This window comes from Emydura macquarii, unplaced genomic scaffold (genome assembly GCF_026122565.2).
Source record: "Emydura macquarii macquarii isolate MOO-44397 ecotype Brisbane River unplaced genomic scaffold, CSIRO-AGI_Emac_v2 contig_2406, whole genome shotgun sequence".
NCBI lineage: Eukaryota > Metazoa > Chordata > Testudines > Chelidae > Emydura > Emydura macquarii.
The window spans coordinates 591214-601640 of NW_027132543.1; positions in this window are offsets into that span (position 1 = coordinate 591214).

Genomic DNA, 10427 nt, shown 5'->3' on the forward strand with positions numbered 1-10427 from the left:
TGATTACATGACATCCACAATTTTCATTTAAAAAAATAAACAAATATTTTTACTCCTCATTTCTGTGGATAAAAGCTTGAAAATGTAATCTCTAAACATTTAAAAACCTATAGGTGCAAAAGAAGCCATCCTACAAAAATAAAAGCTCTTGGGTTTTATGCTAATCTCATGATTGTGGGAGGCTTGATTCATGAATTCTGAATGCTTGTGATAGGCAAGGGCCCATCTCTGCATTGTTTGTGCACACACATATCCTAATGAAATCAGTGGAAGGTTGGGGTGCACAAGGATCATAGGACCAGTACCTCTCTTCGCGTAACATTGTTATATTATAGACTTATCACAAGGATCATGCAGAATACATCATATTTTTGTCCAGACCTTGTGCTGTTGCTGACTATTACTTGTTTGTTGTTTCTCTGGGCTCAGCAGTGCCTCTTCAGCACAGTCCAGTGATGGAAGTGGTACAGAGCCACCCCACCCCAGAGGAACCAGGAGCAAGCATTCCATCCCATAATGCCCATAATGTTACACAAGCTCCTGAGTGAAACAGGGCTTTGTACCCACTGTTACACTCTATGGCTCTGCCTATTATGGGGGATCATGAAACCCTACCAAAATAGGGGAAGAGCAGTTCCTGAACAACCCTCAATGCAGGGACAGCTTGAGATTAGACAACTAGTTTTTTTCCATTTTTCTTTATAAAAATAAAGTAAGGACAATATATTGGCATAAAGAACTTTCTATCAAGGTGAGTCCATGGTGTCTATCATGGGCCACGCTGAGAATGCCAACTCAGAGTAGATTTCTAGAAATATGGCAGACAATCCCCCCAAATTGGTTGTTTTTTCTATAGATTCACCAAGCCAGTAACAAAACAGTATTAACCACACTGGTTAAGGAGAAACCAAATACAATGCCCCTTAAACAGTCCAGCCCTTGACTCCATCCACACTAGTAGAATCATAGAAGATTACGGTTGGAAGGGACTTCAGGGGTCATCTAGTCCAACCCCCTACTCAAAGCAGGACCAACCCCAACTAAATCATCCCAGCCAGGGCTTTGTCAAGCTGGGCCTAAAAAACCTCTAAGGATGGAGATTCCACCACCTCCCTAGGTAACCCATTCCAGTGCTTCACCACCCTCCTAGTGAAAAACTTTTTCCTAATATCCAACCTAGACTTTTCCCACTGCAACTTGAGACCATTGCTCCTAGTTCTGTCATCTACTATCACTGAAAACAGCCTAGTACCATCCTCCCTGGAACCCCCTTTCAGGTAAAGGCTGCTATCAAATCCCTCTCATTCTTCTCTTCTGCAGACTAAACAAGCCTAGTTCCCTCAGCCTCTCCTCATAAGTCTCGTATTCCTGCCCCCTAATCATTTTCTGGACTCTTTCCAATTTGTTCACATTCTTTCTGTAGTGGGGAGCCCCAAACTGTACTCCAAATGAGGCCTCACCATTGTTAGATAGAGGGGAATAGTCACTTCTCTCAACCAGCTGACAATGGTCCAATTAATGCAGCCCAATATGCTTTTAGCCTTCTTGGCAATAAGGGCACACTGTTGACTCATATCCAGCTTCTGGTCCACTATATCCCCCAGGTCCTTTTCTGCCGAACTATTGCCTAGCCAGTCGGTCCCCAGTCTGTAGCAGTGCATAGGATTCTTCCATCTTAAACGCAGGACTCTGCACTTATCCTTGTTGAATCTCATCAAATTTCTTTTGGACCAATCCTCTAATTTTTCTGTCACTCTGCCCACCAGTGGATCTACCACTCCCTCCAGCTTAGTGTCTTCTGCAAACCTCCTAAGTGTGCAATCCACTCCATCCTCCATAAAATTAATGAAGATGTTGAACAAAACTGGCTCCAGCACCGACCCTTGAGGCACTCCAGTTTTTAACAGCTGCTAACTAGACATCGAGCCATTGATCACTACCCATTGAGCCTGATGATCTAGCCAGCTTCCTATCCATCTTATAGTCCATTCATCCAACCCATACTTCTTTAACATGCTGATAAGAATACTGTGAAAGACCGTATCAAAAGCTTGGCTAAAGTCAAGGTATATCATGTCCAATATAGTCTAATATAGTGAATGGTTTCTGAAAATCTGATTCACCATCTGTGAAGTCCACTAGTCCCAAAGGACTGGACACTGATCCCCAGGTCAATATGAGTCTCAGATCTTACCCAATAATCATGCAGATGCCAATCTTTTAGTAACTGAAACTAAAGGTTTTACTAATAAAAGGAAAAGAAAGAAAAGAGTTGCAAAAGGTTAAAAGAACAATGTACATCCAAATATGGGTAGAGTCCTTAGGTCAGTTTCATAGCAGAGATGGTGAGGCTGCTGATTGAAAAAATCTTTCTGGAATCAATTAGAAAGGTCCAGGTGTAACATTTGTTCAAGTTCGTACATGAGAATTCCAGGGTGATCTAGGGTAGACCTGGAGACCTCAGTCTTATCGCTTAGACCTTCCCTGTTAAAATTTAAGCAGACCTGAGATAAAAAGGATCGGGTCCAAAGCTCCTTCATAGTTGAAGCAAGCTCACAAAGCCCACCACATGGATTTTGATGAAAGTTAGTTGATAGTTTGATCTCTACTCAGAGGGTCCTTTCTCTGACAATACAGTTAGCAATAACCATTCAAACTATCAAAACAGCTAACAGGTATGCGGAATTACAAGTTTCAAAGAGAAATGAGGATCATAACATTATTTAATCACAAATGCCATCTAACTGTTTATATCTCTTTTTGGTCTGTGAGTCAAAAGAATACAGTAATGATGCATTATAAAACAGGAACAGGATTTAGCATCTGCAAGCTAATTAGCTAATGTTGAAGATTCTAGTTTACTTCACATGGTGTTGATAATGATCTACAAGGAATGACCCTGTTTACCATTGCAATCCCTTCTGATATGTCCTTAAGGGTTGTTTCCAGGTCACCCAGCTTGCTGATTGTTTAACCTTTGCTGGCTCAAGGTTATAACAATTTTTAGTCAAGTCTAAACTGGGTCTTAAACTACTTGAAGTTTCTCTAGTTTGTTTTTAAAAAATCTTGCTTACTAAGGGGAAATATTTTATGTTTGGATTTATATATTTCTAGGGATACCAAAAAGAAGCTTTATATATAGGGTGCAGAGAGGGTCAAATATAGCTTGAAGGATATAACCATTCTTCACTAAAATGTCAGTTTCAAGCAAAAATAGTCATGAAGCATGTAAAAACAAATAATCTTTATAATGTATTAGCTATGTTATACCACAAATAAATCCCTGGGGAAGGTAAGGGAGAGGAAGGCAGTAATCAGGCAATTACAACTCTAGTTTAACCCTTCTTTCCCCTCACCCCCACTATTGTTTGCTAGCTCTGCCTGTCGAAAATAATTTTTATAGCTGTGGACAGAGTCTAAATAACCCACACATGAAATAAATCTTCAATTTCTCAAAATTAGTTAGGTTCAACATGATTCATTATAAAACTAGATCTGGCTACTCTTACAGGTTTTGTTGTTGTTAGTAAGTGGCTACTTTGCCACATTTGTAAATAAAATTTAAGACCAGGTGTAGTCTTCTTCCAAACTCAGACTGAACCTATTTTTGAGATTTAAAAAGTTTTTGTCAAATCTAACTCTTGCCACAGTAATTTGTACTGTTGGAAACTCTAGATTGGACTAGGGCAATACACTCTACATATGGCTAGTTTTAGATCACTCAGAAATTACAACTAGTGCTGAAAGTGGTTACTTGTCTTATTTGGTATTATTAGATAAAGGAAACCTATTGTACCAGTTCTCAAACTGTATTGCCTTCTTGTTCACTTCAAGACTTCTACTCTGATTAATAAAATCCTCGTGTTGTTTGGGATGTGACTTTCTGAGAGATCACCTCTATCTGCATGTGTCACTGTGGAAGTGAATATCAGATGGGTTTGATGCTGGCAGACCTCAGCCTGAGCCTACACCTCACTGAACACTGACAAATACATAGCTGGAAACCAGTCTGCCTTACCTATGTGTTAGTATTATTAAAATAATATTAGTTATAAGAATATGTTTAGATTTTATGGCATACTTGCAAGATGCTACATGTATTAATCTTACTTATAATATCTGTATCCCAATATTATAAGGCAATGTTTGCTCTGTATCTATAAAAAACATTGCTAAGATTATAAATTTCACAGTTAGGGGAAAAGAATTACCAAATGTGAAAAGTAACTTACTACAAGAGGTGGTAAGTTACCACCAAAAAAGGTCTATGGACATCAGACATGCCAGTGTGGACAAAAAACTTCGTTGATTGCTTCCCCCACAACCTTGAAGGTTGTATGTACACAAGCCTGTGTCCTATCACAGCTTGAATGCTGGGGGAGGGGAATAAAAAAAGTCTGCTAAGGAGAAATTGGCATCTTGATGGTGTCTGAACTCTGAGGGGCAAAGATTCCAAACACAAGCAAGAAATCCCCAAGCTTCTTGGCATGGATTAGCCCTAAAGGACATAAGCTTGCTTATTACAGAAGCTTCTCTTCCTTTTGTGATTTAAGATTGTACCTCATTTGTGTGTGTATGTTTACCTGCTTTAGCTTTGTAATCAGATCTGGATCTGAATTTTGAGGACTCATATTCTGAAGGGAGAGATTTTAAGGCCTCTAACTCCCATTATACAATGGAAATGCTCCCCTTATCTCTCACTGAAGTTGAATTATGTGTTGGTGCATCAAATTATGAAAATAGAGCTGTATTTCACATATTGCCCCTAGGTCAGAATTTGGATGTTAAACAACCTCCACATACACCCCCCCCTCCCACACACACACATATTGTGGTGTGTTCAAATCAGAGATTTTTAGTATGGACTCAACTTTATAAACTGTAGCAAATCAAGGCTACAATTTTGCAAACACTTCATACTTAATTTGATATATTTCTATAGCCCCATTGAACTTGATGGGATTACTCACATGCTTGAAATTAAGTACTCCTGCAAGTGTTTTCAAGACTGGGGCTTAATTCTGTTAAAGGGAAAATGTATTTATTCATACATGGAGAGTCATAAATATAAAAACATCATAAAAAGATAGAAGAGAGCATTTTGATTAAACTTTTGTTTCTGTACATGAAATAGTGATCTTAAGTACAAAATTTATTTTGGAAAATCTTTCATTTAAAAGGTATCATGCTGTAGCAATATAAAGCAACTTAATATTTTATCTTTCTATTTGGTATCTTGTGGAATAGTTGAGTAACTGTTGCCCAGACTTGCTAATTTTTTTTCTGACATTTCTTTAAGTCTCAGCTTGAAAATCCAAACACAATAATGATTCTATAACTTTAAAATATACTAATAAAACTTGTTTGACTCACAAAATATTGTTTTGGAAACCTATTATGAAGGCTCAATTTATAATTGGATAAAAGTACACTCTCTGGCTTTAAAAACAATGGGTTAAATCATCAAGTATCAATTTATGTTAGGATGCAAGAGACTTTGTCCAGTGAAGAACTACCAAAAGCATGAGAGCAACATAGAAAGTCCATCCATAGCCCACCTGGCAGTGCAGCCAATAGCCTGAGGACATACAGAGAACCCTAAAAAGCTGCAGTGACCAATAGCACTAGAGCATGAAGAAACTCAAAATGAGCCCCTGAGGTAATCATTTCACCACTGAGAGTTTCACAGCTTACAGTGGAAGAGTAGGCAACCTTTGTCTCCCATACTGTTTCAGTCTGTGACAGTTGTATAATGGAATACTAAACTGTGTTAATTTCAGCCACTAGACTGTGCTGTGTATAAAACACCTTATTTAAATGAACCAGAGTCATACCTGCCAGAGCACTAAAAGATGTTATGACGAACATATCTGATGTGTATAAGCAAGCTTGGTAGCCAGACCATGTCTGGGACTGAAGAACATGATATGGTACCAGGAAGCGGTATTTTGCAAGACTTCAAATTGCAAACAAACTCCACAAAGAAAATGGAGATATAAAGGTATCTTCTTTTATTTATGTTTTGGGGAAGCAGTCAGAGTATGTCTTTAAATCCTTTGACTTTATTGAAGAAAGTCTTAAAAATGACTATGAAATGGTTCTGGTTATGTTTGATGCATACTTTATACCTCAGAGAAATGTGGTTTATGAAAGACCATATTTTCACCAGAAAACTTAACAACCTGGCAAAATGTTGAATGTTTTATAAGAGTTCTGCATACTTTGGTTGAAAACAATGATTTGGGGAATATAAAACATGAAAATATCAGAGATATGCTGGTTATTGGGTTAATAGATAAAAATCTTCTTCACAGAAGCTACGCATGAAGAGAGATTTAACTTTAACCACAGCTATTGAAATAGCAAAACAGTCTGAAATAGTGAAACAGTAAAACCTAGAGAAATTTGAAAAATCTGAAACTAGCTTAGAAACTGTAGGGGGACAAGGTAGGTGAGGTAACATCTTTTATTGGATCAACTTCTTTTGGTGAGAGAGACAAAATTTCAAGACACACAGAGTTCTTCTTCAGGTCTTCCCCAAATTAGAAAGGCCAAGGCACAAAAATGACATTAAGCTATCTACAGACATAAAGGGTAACAATTAAACATTCTACAAATACATTACAAACAAGATGAAGACCAAGGACAGGGTAGGCCCATTACTCAATGAGGTAGGAAAGACAACAACAGAAAATGTGGAAATGGCAAAAGTGCTAAATGACTGTTTTGTTTTGTTTTTCACCAGAAAGGTTGGTAGTGATCAGATGTCTAACATAGTGGATACCAGTGAAAATGACATAGGATCTGGCGCTAAAATAAGGGAAAGAACAAATTAAAAATTCTTTAGACAAGATAGATATCTTCAAGTTGACAGGACCTGATGAAATACATTCTAGAATACTCAAAGAGTTGACTGAGGAGATATCTGAGCTATTAGTAATTATCTTTGAAAACTCATTGAAGATGGAAGAGAATCCAGAGGACTGGAAGATGGCACTATTTTTGTCCTTCTATAAAAAAGGAAAATAAGGACAACCTAGGGAATTACAGACCGGTCAGCTTAACTTCAGTCCCTGGAAAAATAATGGAGCAATAATAAAACAATCAATTTGCAAACACCTAGAAGATAATACAGTGATAAGTAACAGTCAACATTGATTTGTGAAGAACAAGTCATGTAAAATCAACCTAAGACTTTTCTTTGACAGGGGAACAAGCATTGTGGATAGCTGGGAAATGGTAAATGTGCTATATTTTGACTTTAGTAAGGTTTTTTATACTATCTTGCATAACCTTCTCATAAAAAAACTAGTGAAATACAGCCTAGATGGAGCTACTATAAGGTGGGTTGGAAAACGATTCCCAGAGTAGTTATCAGTTATGCACAGAAAGGGGTAGGGTTCCCCAGAGAGTGGGGTCCCCAAGAGATAGATCCTAGGTCTGGTTAATAAATATCTTTGTAATAATATCTCCATAAATGATTTAGACAATGACAGAGAGAGTACACTTATAAAGTTTGTGGATGATACCAATCTGGGAGGTGTTGCAAGTACTTTGGAGGATAGGATTAAAATTCAAAATGATCTCCAGTTTGTGCAGAAGTAAACATTAAATTCAATGAGGACATATGCAAAGTACTCCATTTAGGAAAGATCAAGCAATTGAACACATACAAAATGGTAAATGACTGCCTAGGAAATAGTACCATGGAAAGGGATCTGGGATCACAACCTAAATATGAATCAACAATGTAACAACTATCGGAAAAAAAACAAAACAAAACAGGAGCATCATTCTGGGATGTATTAGCAGGAGAATTGTAAACAAGACATGAGAAATAATTCTTCCATTCCATTCTGTTTTGAAAAGGCCTCAGCTGGAGTATTTTGTCCAGTTCTGGGCACCACATTTCAGGAAAGATGTGACAAATTGGAGGCAGTCCAGAGTAGTGCAACAATGATTAAAAGTCTAGAAAACATGACCTATAAGGAAAGATTTTTAAAAATGGGTTTGTTTAGTCTGGAGACGAGAAGAGGGGGGGGGGGCATAACAATTTGCAAATACATAAAAAAATGTTCTCTTTAATTTCTGAGGATAGGAAAAGAAGCACTGGGCTTAAACTGCAGCAAGTGCGGTTTAGGATGGACATTAGGAAAAGTTTCCTAAAGTATCAGGGTAATTAAGCACTGGAACAAATTGCCTAGTGAGGCTGTGGAATCTTCGTATTTGGAGGATTTTAAAAACAAGTTAGACAAACACCTGTTAGGAATGGTCTAGTTTTTACATGGCCCTGCCTCGAGTGCAAGGAACTGGACTATATGACCTATTGAGGTCCCTTCCTGTCCTGCACTTCTATGAATCTATGGTGTGCCCCAATGGTACCAGTTATAAAGAAAAGTTGAAAAATATGTATATGTGGATCTTAAAAGACTTAATGAAGCATTTTCCACCTAACCCAAATCACATTTTCTGGCACAGACAATAAACAATGATGGACTCAGTCCCAGCCCTGAAAAAGCAAAAGCAATTTGGGAATGTAATGCATCAATTAATGTACCAGAATGAAGACTTATACTGGGATGGTAAATTACCTTGGTCAATACCTACAAGACCTATCTACAGTGACAAAACCACTGAATGAACTGTTAAAGTCCAACACATCTTGACTATGGAGGACAAATCAAGAAATTGCCTTCAGAAATGTAAAAGAAATTATCTCAGCTGTTTCAGATCTCGAGAATTATGATATGACCAAACCCACATTGATCAGTGCGGGTGCAAGCAGCTATGGCCTAGCTGGTGTAACAATATGGGTCTGAATGGAAACCAGTTTCATTTTGTTCTCACACACTAACAGAAGCAGAAAAATGATGATATGCACAGATGGAAAAGGAGTGCCTGGAAAGTGTATGGGCATTTGAGAACTTTTACAGATGTGTGTGTGGACTGGATTTATTAATGCTGATAAGAGACCATAAACTGCCTGTAAGCCTCATCAGTGGAAAAGACCCAGCACAAGCACTGCAGAGATGCCACTGTCTATCACTAAGGCTAATGTGATTTTAACTCAATAGCTAAATATGTTCCTGGGGAAAAATCTGATAGTAGCAGATATCCTGTCATGGAGTCCAGCATTGCGCTCTACTATCTGTGAACTCGAAGATGATGTAAAGGCATACGTAGATGCTGTGGACATATACAGACCAGAGTCAGAGAAGAAGCCACTCCATCTACAAACAGCAACCTTGACAGACATGCAACTTCAAGAAGTTCAAAGTTACATTGGGGTGGCTGGCCCAAGTATCCTAAAGGATACTAAGGAAGTGACAAGAGACTACTTTGTGGTGCATGGACAGTTAAGTGAGTCAAATCAACTCATGATTAAAGTCAGTTGCATTATAATTCCAAACAAAATGACAGGGAGGAATCAAAAACTTCAACCATGAAGGACATCAAGGATTAACTAAATGCATGAATGGGCCAGCCAGTGTTGTGGCATCATCAAGGACATAAAGTATCTGCATGTGAATATTGCAGAACTAACAAACCAACCCAGCGAACCTTTAATAACTACACCTCTCCATTCGGTATGCTAATTCTTGTTCCATCTTCGATGTAGATGAGGCTTTCTGTTTTCCATTCGATGTGCTAATCGAGATGCCTCCTTTTTACATCTTTGATGTAGATGAGGCTAGGGGATTTGCCTTAATCCTTTCACCCTTGTTTGGAGGGTTTAGGTGTGTCTCCCACTGCCCTTTCATTGCTTTTGGTTTCTGGTTCAGGCAGAGGCTGGGGTGGGGGGTGATTCAGGTGAGCCAGAGAGAGAGTAGGGGTTTTGCGCCTTGGATCCCTAAGAACACAGAGATGACAGGTAATACCTGCTTTGATTGGGTCAGCTCCTGGCTACACCAAAACTTCCTGTTTATCAGGATCATCAAAACCCTTTGAACTCAAAGAAGGCAAACCACCAAGGTGGTTAGAATGGGGAGAAAAAAGATCATGGTTTACCAGGAATTATATTAAGGAAACCTTGTTTCCTCAGTCATTACTACTCCGTTTCTGACTATGGATCTTCATTCTATTCAGTCTGCTCCCAGGAATGATGGAATGTCAGCCATAATGCACATCAATACAAGCGAGGGGGCCCTTGCTTGTGTAATGTCCCATATATATGCAAAAGGCATAACAGTGCAATTTGTACAGATGGTATGATTATCTGTCACCCCAGGAACAGCAGCAAGACAGACTGTGCCTGTTCAGTGCACACTGGGTGGAGAGCACTCCACATGGAATAGACTGCTTCCCCAATGTGCCAGCTCCACTCCACGGGCCAGTACAAAAGGCAGACTTGCTCTGCCTCTTTCAGAACTCTTAAACTCCTTTCTTCTCCCTCCCCCAGATCAAGGAGTGATCAGTCCTTACCATGA